This window comes from Austrofundulus limnaeus, unplaced genomic scaffold, assembly GCF_001266775.1.
Source record: "Austrofundulus limnaeus strain Quisiro unplaced genomic scaffold, Austrofundulus_limnaeus-1.0 Scaffold109, whole genome shotgun sequence".
Taxonomy (NCBI): domain Eukaryota; kingdom Metazoa; phylum Chordata; class Actinopteri; order Cyprinodontiformes; family Rivulidae; genus Austrofundulus; species Austrofundulus limnaeus.
The window spans coordinates 758,982-767,956 of record NW_013952511.1 but is presented as its reverse complement, the minus strand read 5'-3'; the positions used below and the strand labels follow the sequence as shown (position 1 = coordinate 767,956).

The following is an 8,975-nucleotide window of genomic DNA, read 5'->3' as shown; positions in this document are numbered from 1 at the left end:
TTCAGTTTGCATTATAGTTTTATATATATATATATATAGTCGTTTGGCAGCAGGAAATGTGATCATTGTGTTTTTTAGTAAATGGGTTTACTGTCGCACAAGAAAACATGTTCCCCTCAGAAAAAGCTTTTTGAACCAATTGAATGACACTGAAGCAACTAACTCAAACCCTACAAAGTATTCTTTATGCTAAATAAGATTATTAAATGAAGCATTATTTCAATTTCGCTGTAACTACGTGGGAACTGAGTCTTTCTGTTGTAAATATTGGTACATACTGCTTCTCCTGTAAATAGTGCACCCACGGTCCTCAATTGTTGTTCTGAATCATATGGCATATTTTTATATATTTGTGTAAGTTTTGTTTGTGTTTGTATTTTTCTCTTCCTTTGCATGCGCTGTCAGTCATAATCACATTTAAACTAAAGAAATTGAAAAATGAAAACAGAATCATCCTTGTTAATACAAGGCTAATCGGAGTTTTAGTACACAAACTGTTTTTTATGCAACAAAACTCGCTAATGTTTGCTTGTTGCTACAATATTCAAAGGACATTTTAAAAAGTGATATAGATTATTTGCGCTGCCACTTCTGTTTATCTCTGGTCTAGCTGACATCTTAGTCTATCAGAGTTATCTCTTGTCTGTAGCTGTTCTTGTTTTGTCACTGTGGGTTCATCTTTGTAATTAAATTTGTTCACTGGTTCCAGTTTGTGAATGTTGTCTTATCTTCGTCTTGCTTTAAATTGGTTTCTTAAAGGTACTCTTCACAATGTTATGTCCCTTTTCCACTAGCGCCAGTCTACAGCACAGTTTGACTTGGCTCATCGTGGTTCCAAGACTTTTCCAATAGCAAGGAAACGGAGAACCAGCCCTTTTTCAGAACATAGGGTTCCATTTGTACCATTGTTGGCCTGAAAATGCGACGTCAGAGGACTGTTTGTCACTGGTTGATTAAGGGGTGGAGACACTGATTACATCACAAGAGCTACTCTCATTACAACCTGATCTGCCGTTTGTAAAAACAACGCAATCCTCCATTGTTGTGTTGCGTATCTTTGCGGGATCTTCTTCAACTATGTTTAATGGTGCCTAGCAAATAGCTTAATGGAGCATAACCACCACCAGATGTTAAGGTGTGTCTCTTCAATTTTCAGACTCTGTGACCGCCCAACTTTACCATGAACTCACCCACTAGCGCTGTTACTGAAGTGTAATGGAGACCCACGCGAATCGTGCTGAACAGAGTTCAGCCAAGTCGAACCATGCTGTAGAGGTGCTAGTTGAAAAGGGTCAATAGATTAGCAAAAAATTAAAAAAAAAACTAAATTTGAGGAGTAAGAAACAAAATCCACACATTTTTCTTATATTAAAGRGTATAATGTCATGAAGCAAAATTTGTGACTGGCTGCCAACAACCTTGAGTTGGGCTCTTTACTGAAAACAAGTCAGCAATGGTGTTGAAACAAAAAACTTGCCAGTCCATCAGAAAGTCGTGTCTGKCTTTATGGGACTTCACCATCCTGTTTCATCCCTGATTTTTTGTTTTTCTTGACTGTTGTCTTAAATAGTGAAGAAATTAGCTCTCGCTAACGTAGTTGCTTGACTAAAATTGCCTTATTTTTCTTCTGTACATGAGAGCTAAGCAGAGCGATTTTCTCACAGGAGTATGAAACAAGTATTTTGCAATGTGTCTGAACTTTGTGGCCTTGTTTTTTTTTATGTTCCGCTTCTAGACAGCAGCTTTTGTCCTGACAAAGGGTTTGAGAATCAGATGGYCGTGGCTATAGGGAAATACAGCCATCTTTACAATCGCTACGACAAAATTAAAAAAGCTAGATCACGTGTTTTGTGGACTTGGAGAAGGCGTTCGACCATGTCCCTCGGGGACTCCTGTGGGGGTTACTCCAGGAGTATGGGGTACCAGGCCCATTGAAACAGGCTATTGGGTCCCTGCACAACCGGTGCCAGAGCTTGGTCCGCATTTCCTGTAGTAAGTCAGACTCGTTTCCAGTGAGAGTTGGACTCTGCCAAGGTTGCCCTTTGTCACCGATTCTGTTCATAACTTTTATGGACAGAATTTCTAGGCGCAGCCAAGGTGTTGAGGGGATCCTTTTTGGTGACCTTAGGATCACATCTCTGCTTTTTGCAGATGATGTGGTCCTATTGACTTCATCAGATCCTGATCTCCAGCTCTCACTGGAGTGGTTCAAAGCCGAGTGTGAAGCAGCCGGGATGAGGATCAGTGCCTCCAAATCTGAGACCATGGTCTTGAGCCGGAAAAGGGTAGTGTGCCTTCTCCGTGTCGGGGAGGAGGTCCTGCCCCAAGTGGAGGAGTTCAAGTACCGTGGGGTCTTGTTCATGAATGAGGGAAAAATGGAGCGGGAGATCGACAGGCGGATTAGTGCTGCATCTGCAGTGATGCAGGTGCTGTACTGGTCTGTTGTGGTGAAGCGAGAGCTGAGCCAGAAGGCAAGGCTCTCGGTTTACCAGTCGGTCTATGTTCCTACCCTCATCTATGGTCACGAACTTTGGGTAGTGACCGAAAGAACGAGATCGCGGATACAAGTGGCCAAAATGAGTTTCCTTCGCAGGGTGTCTGGGCTCTCCCTTAGAGATAGGGTGAGAAGCTCAGTCATCCGGGGGGACTCAGAGTAGAGCCGCTGCTCCTCCACATCGAGAGGTCGAGAGGAGCCAGTTGAGGTGGTTCGGGCATCTGGTAAGGATGCCTCCTGGACGCCTCCCTGGTGAGGTGTTCCGGGCACGTCCCACTGGGAGGAGGCCCAGAGGAAGACCCAGGACACGCTGGAGGGACTATGTTACTCAACTGGCCTGGGAACGCCTTGGGATTCCTCCGGACGAGCTGATCCAAGTGGCTGGGGAGAGGAAAGTCTGGGTCTCTCTGCTTAGGCTGCTGCCCCCGCGACCCGACCCCGGATAACGGCAGAAAACTGACGGACGGAGATCACAAAGATTTTGTTGAAGATGAYAGCACAATCATTGTGGATGGAGGAGTTAGTCTTTTGGGAAACTGAGGCTGATGCAGGACCAGGGTGAGGAYGACGGCTGTAACCCACTTCACGGTGACTTCTTATAAAAGACTTCGAGACAGTCACCAACATGAGAGGCTGCCCGTGGAGCTCTTCTGGTTCCCACATGTGGTCCAATCTGGTGGGTGGGTGGTTCGTCCTGCGTGGGTGGCCCTGGGGGCTCTGTGCTCGGGGTCGCTCTTGGGGTCTCGGGCTCTGGCTCCCCTCTTTGTCTGCCTCGGGTCTTGGGGGCTGGGTCTTGGGCTCTTCACAGTCACTATTAAATATTCTATGGGAGAAACCATGGATAGGTATGCATGCTCATAACACATAWGGGGGTGTRGGGATGCATTTGTACGTATAATACATACAGGCATATATGTAGATGTGGGTGAAAATATTAGTGTGTCATTATGTATATACTGTATGTCTGTGCGGTTGTTGGGGGGGGTGTCTTGTGGTCTTATTGAGTATATTTCATACATTTGTAGTTTCAGCTCTTTTCACTTTTCTTATTTTCTTTCTTATCTTCTCACTTACTTAAAAAAGTCACTGATGATGAAGAAATAAATAAACTAATATTTGGTTTCGTTTTCTACTGAAGTTACAAAAAAAAGTCAAGGGAAGCGATGTTGCCCATCAGAAAATCAGTGTGTGTGAGAAACTAATCTATATTCAGAAATATAAAATCCAACTTTCTGATGCCTGTAAAAACTTCAGTCAGACTTTTGYCAAACTTCCTATGATGTCTTTAGTGGGGTCTTTTCTACATTGAACAAAGTATCTCCTTTAAAAGTCTCTCTGTGCGTATAATGCATGCTGCAGTTGGGGAGGGATTACAAGGAGTTATGCACCGGCTGTGTTGCAGATGGCATTGCAACTGCTTCTCCCTCAACATTCAACATGACTCAGGAAAACGTTTCCTTAAACCCACTGACCCACAATGAGGTTCGCTGTGACGTRTGTGAAATATACACACGCAGTCGTCTCCTCCCTCACACAAACCCCCCCTCACATATCCATACAGGGAAGATTTGTGTTGATAAYTGAAAGAGGAAAAACGACACAAAGATTTATCTGTGTCACTGGAATGAATCGCTGATACTCACTGACCCATTAAACAAAACCCCCTCTCATTCACTGATTTTACATTTACCAGTATTATGAAWAGAAAAAAGTGGAAACCTTTACACTGTTGTATTATGTGTCTGTTTTATTGCAATATGATCCTGTGATGAAAAAAAGGAAATTCCAAAATATGAATTAYTCAAAGTGGGGAAAGCATCAGATTTGAAGTGAGGAAAAGGAATTTGTGGGATCTGAATCCGCACCAAATGTTACAATCATTTAAATCTACTTGTATTCAGTCAGTGTGTACTGTCTTGTTTTCAGGCCACAGTGTGGATGTTTTGCTCCGTCCAGCAGGCTGTGACCTGCAGCCACCTGCATGAGGGGGGAAAGACCATGACCAGCAGAGCAGGTTTACGCAGAGTGACGGGGGTTTCAGCTTGCAGCAGTGACGCACTGTGAGCTCACTCACTGAGTCTGAGCCAGCTCAGTGTTTATGTCCAATTACACACACACACATAGAGAACAGAGGGAGAAAGAGTGGGGGGCGATCCTCGTTTACCAGCTTTGTGGTTTTCTTCTTCTGTCAGGCATTTTTAATTGCACCTGCTACTTCGGCCCTGTGGAGCAGATGACACTTGTCTTCAACTAATTTCATCCACACCTGATCACCAAACCGGTAAGTCCTGCACGCTTGTTTCTTTCAGGAAGAAGATGGTGACAGGCTGCTGAAGCCGGTGGTTAGGGTTTCTCAGACTCGTCTGAGGCTTTCCTCACCACAAAATCAGCACAGTCAGAGTGACCACTTTTACGCACAGTGATAGTGTGACTGTTCGTTGTTTACAGGTGGATTTAACCCTTTTCATGTAGAGCAGGTTTACACTCTTTGAGAATAAAAGAAATATATGAAATGTCAGTGATTTTGCCATTTATTACTATGATAAGTTAAGTGCATGTTTGAGGTATTGTGACAGCCTGTGTGGCCATGTGACAATATCCTCCTCTTCCTCTCCTTTCAATAATAGTTTTACGTTTTGGATCTTTACATTTCAACTCTAAAAGTCAGAGGATCTGTTGAGTTTGAAATGTTTGGAAGCAGAAATTCTCATCCACCGTTCGTACTACGCTGCAGTACAATGGATCGGCTGGATGCACTGCTGTGTAATGAACCTACAACATGAACAAAGAAGCTCTCACGTTGTCGTTTTTGGCAATGAGTGTCTGTTGTCTGAGTACAAATCCCTAGAGGCTCGTTTCAATAAAAGACTTCTCTGTGGCATTCACGCAACCGACACACACAGTTCTTTTCAGGAGGGGACATAGTATTACTGGATACTGCAGCAAAATTTATTTGCTGCTAAAAATCTTTTTATTTTTTGGCCCATGTTTGTTTGCCTGTTAAYTATTTATTTAAAAAACCATTACCGAATCACAGATGGACTTTGAGAGAAGCATGGGGCCACATGTGGTGTAATTTGTACTGTGCATGTACCAAGTACTACATGAATGTATTACTCTTATTGCTGTGTGTGTGAATTCACATTTTACAAAGCTACTGTACTCTGTGTGAAATTAAAGCTGTAGTTCAGATCTTTTTTAGTGTCTTGTGGAACATTTATATCTTACCAGCTGTAGGTAGCTTTAACTCTGTTAATTTTATCAGACTGACAAGCTAATGATCAGAAATAAAGGGGATTGACACGTTTTTAAACTACGTCAGTCATAGCAGTTCATTCAAACTCTATTTAATAAACCATGTCTTCATGCTCCACAGTTATTTATACTGTAGAACGATGCACTGCCTCAGTCTGAGCACGTGCAAGGCCACATAGAAGTCAAGGCCTTAATCTGAGCTTCAATTAAGCCATTAACCCTGTCAGCTGTCCAGCCGGTCTTCCAGCCAGYATGGTTGGGAATTTTGCCCAACATTGCTTTCTGCCCGTGCCACAGCTGCCCGCATGCCCAACTCTCCCAATGTCAGCCAGGAACACTCGTGCCAAAGTCATCATCCTACTGTGCCGCCCTGCCAYAGATCTTTATCCAAGCTGGCTCAGCATGTTCACACAGACAGGAGGAGGGTTGGATAATTACAGGCACTGGCACGAGCACACAAACGAGCTCACCTCTTACATGCACTTACAGTAGATATGTTGGAATTATAAAAACATAAGCCTCAACTTGTATTTGCATTCTTCTTCCAGTAGGGGTGTAAGAGAATATCGATATCAAACTATTTATATGCAAATTTAATCTAATAATTGAAAACATGGATGTAATAAGAAATATGAAACTAATAAAATAAAATACATACAAAGCAGAGCACAGCTAAATGTGTCAAAAGTATGTCTATGTAATATTATAATTTTCTGAGACAATGAATTTTGGTTTTTCATTTTTTTTTCCAGTAAGAGGTATTTATTTAATAGAATTTTTGGACAAAAAAATTGCAATATATCACCTTGTTACAGTATCACAATATATCGGGATATTTTGTACCGTGACCCCTCTGTCATGAGATGTATTGTATCGCCAAATTCTTGCCAATACACAACCCTGTCTTCCAGAGGGGAGGGGGAATATTAATTGTCTGATTTACACTAAGCGAGCAACGGTTTTGTTCAAAGTCAGGATGTAGAGTCACTTCCCAGATGTCTCAGCTCTTTTCAACCTGAACTTTATCAGACAAGATGATCGTTATGGTGTCACGTTTCACCCCAAGTGATTCTCTTCCTGTCATGTGGGTTTATTTTTCCTACAGGCTGATTCATACAGAGGGAGGTGTTAGTACTCAACCACTTCCTGAACACACTACAGTTTTTACCAATCCTCTGCTTCTAAAATACAAAGTTGCCTGAGCGACATCAAGCTTCCCTCATTTGGTCACCGATAAAGTTTATTATATCAGCAGGATCGTTTAAGTGTAAACACCTGTTGAGCAGTCGGGCCAGATGTCTGCTTAAATGATGAGGACTGATATTAAAGTTATCTGTACAAGACCAACTGCACTTTCAGCCTGTACTTCATCGGTGACCAGCTGAGGGGACCAGGCCGTCTCCACTGTTACCAAATGATGCACAAGAGGAAAACCATAACTCGTTATCTAAAGAAAACAATGGACAAAAATTTGCTCTGTTACTACTTTGTTTTGCAGCATAGAGGTGCATCGGGGTGGGTTGTCTTCGACCCCCCACCCCCCCACTTCAGTTCATTCAGAAATCATACCAAGGAGGCCAGAGGGTGTCTAGTTCCAGGCTTGAGATGTTGTAAAAGTGGGGCATAACTGAGCTTTGACTGAAGATTTTAAAATTCAAGATGGCCGCCACAGCTAATCATCTCAGCAAACACTGACTCCGACAGTTCTTATGGATTTTGTGCTAACATTAAGAGTGTATATAGAAATTCCTTCAAAAATGCTATTCTTATTTATTAGCTTACCTTTGCTTTCATGTTTTCAGTCCACATCTTTGTTTTGTATTTCTGTAATGATAAAAAAATTTCAGAGCAGATGGATGAATGTTCTGGATGTTTTGGTAAAACTCTTGTTTTCTTCATCTGAGGTCAGTTTTAAGCTGATTTCTCCAGTGASTCAAACAGTAATTAACTAAATCTTTTTGTTCTACAAAGACAGGTAACACGTTTTAAGTGATGATTTCACACTAATCACAAGTTTCTCTCTCTCTGTGTGTGTGTGTGTGTGTAAATGAAAATTATTTGTGAATGTACGCTTGCTGTGACATAACATGAGTTTAGGTTACACATACGGTGAATCATTTCTGAAGTTATTTGCAACAGAAGGTCTTTTGCTGCTGATRGAGGTGGTGTAAAGGAAAACGGGAAAGCCCTGAAAAACAAGTGCGACAAAAAACTCTGATTGTTCCACCAGGTTTTGTTTGTTTTGGGTTTTTTTTTTAAATGTTCTGTAAGTTTCTGGAAGGTTTCTTATAAAACAAATAAAATAAACACCCTTTATYATAACTTACCAGGCACAGTTCCACTAAAGCACTAAAGCACTAATAGGGGAACTAATTTCCTGATTAGTGCTTTTGGGCTTTTGCTAATTTTAAAATTTATTAGTGGATCACCACTTGCTAAATTTATAGGCTAAATTTAGACTGAGGTCTATAAATGTTATTGATCAATGTTAATGTTAACAGCTGAGGGTGAAAGCTGTCACACATTTTGTTCATATTTGTGCCACTTATCCACCAGGTGACAATAYATGAACCCAAATCCAGCTGTGGAATGTTGGTGACAAGAGTTAAGGGAGCAACATGTGACTCATGTTGTCTGTCGAAGAACGTTCATGGGTTGACTGGGTTATTTTAATGATTTAGAATTAGCTTTTGCTAAATTTTCAGGGTGTTAGTGTGACGCCTCACAGTAAGAAGGTCTTGGGTTCGATCCCCACTTCGGACATGGGGTCTTTCTGTGTGGACTTTGCATGTTCTACTTGTGCTTGCGTGGGTTTTCTCCGGGTACTCCAGTTTCACCCACCCCCAAAAAATTGTAAAATAGGTTGTCTTCAGGCCCAGGCCTCCCTTGAAAAAGAGATCTCAGCTGGACTTGCCTGGTTAAATAATGGTAAATAAATAAATATAACTTAACCAAGTATTTTTACAGCAGTATTATATTGAAGTGTGTAATATCTGTGCGTTTTTAGTTCATGTTCCCAAAGATGTAGGCAGCAAAAATGCTCAGTTAGGTTTACGAAACTTTTATTGTTGGAAAAATAAAAATTAAAAAATTGTTGATTTGTGATGTTCCTGTTCAATATTGAAATGACAGTGTCAGCTGCATTAAACCAACATTTTCCTCACTCCTCTTATCACTATCATCTAAATCAGGTGTGGACATCAAAACCAGTGAGCGACTCTTGGAT

General features: G+C 41.6%; 1 protein-coding gene across 1 annotated transcript in view; it reads left to right on the top strand.

The window, feature by feature from the left end:
- Nucleotides 1-4,597: 4,597 nt before the first annotated feature.
- Nucleotides 4,598-8,975, top strand: part of relt (RELT TNF receptor) — a gene marked incomplete in the record, with an annotated part of 25,812 nt that continues 21,434 nt past the window's right edge. The window contains 1 exon segment of the mRNA XM_014014033.1: nucleotides 4,598-4,775.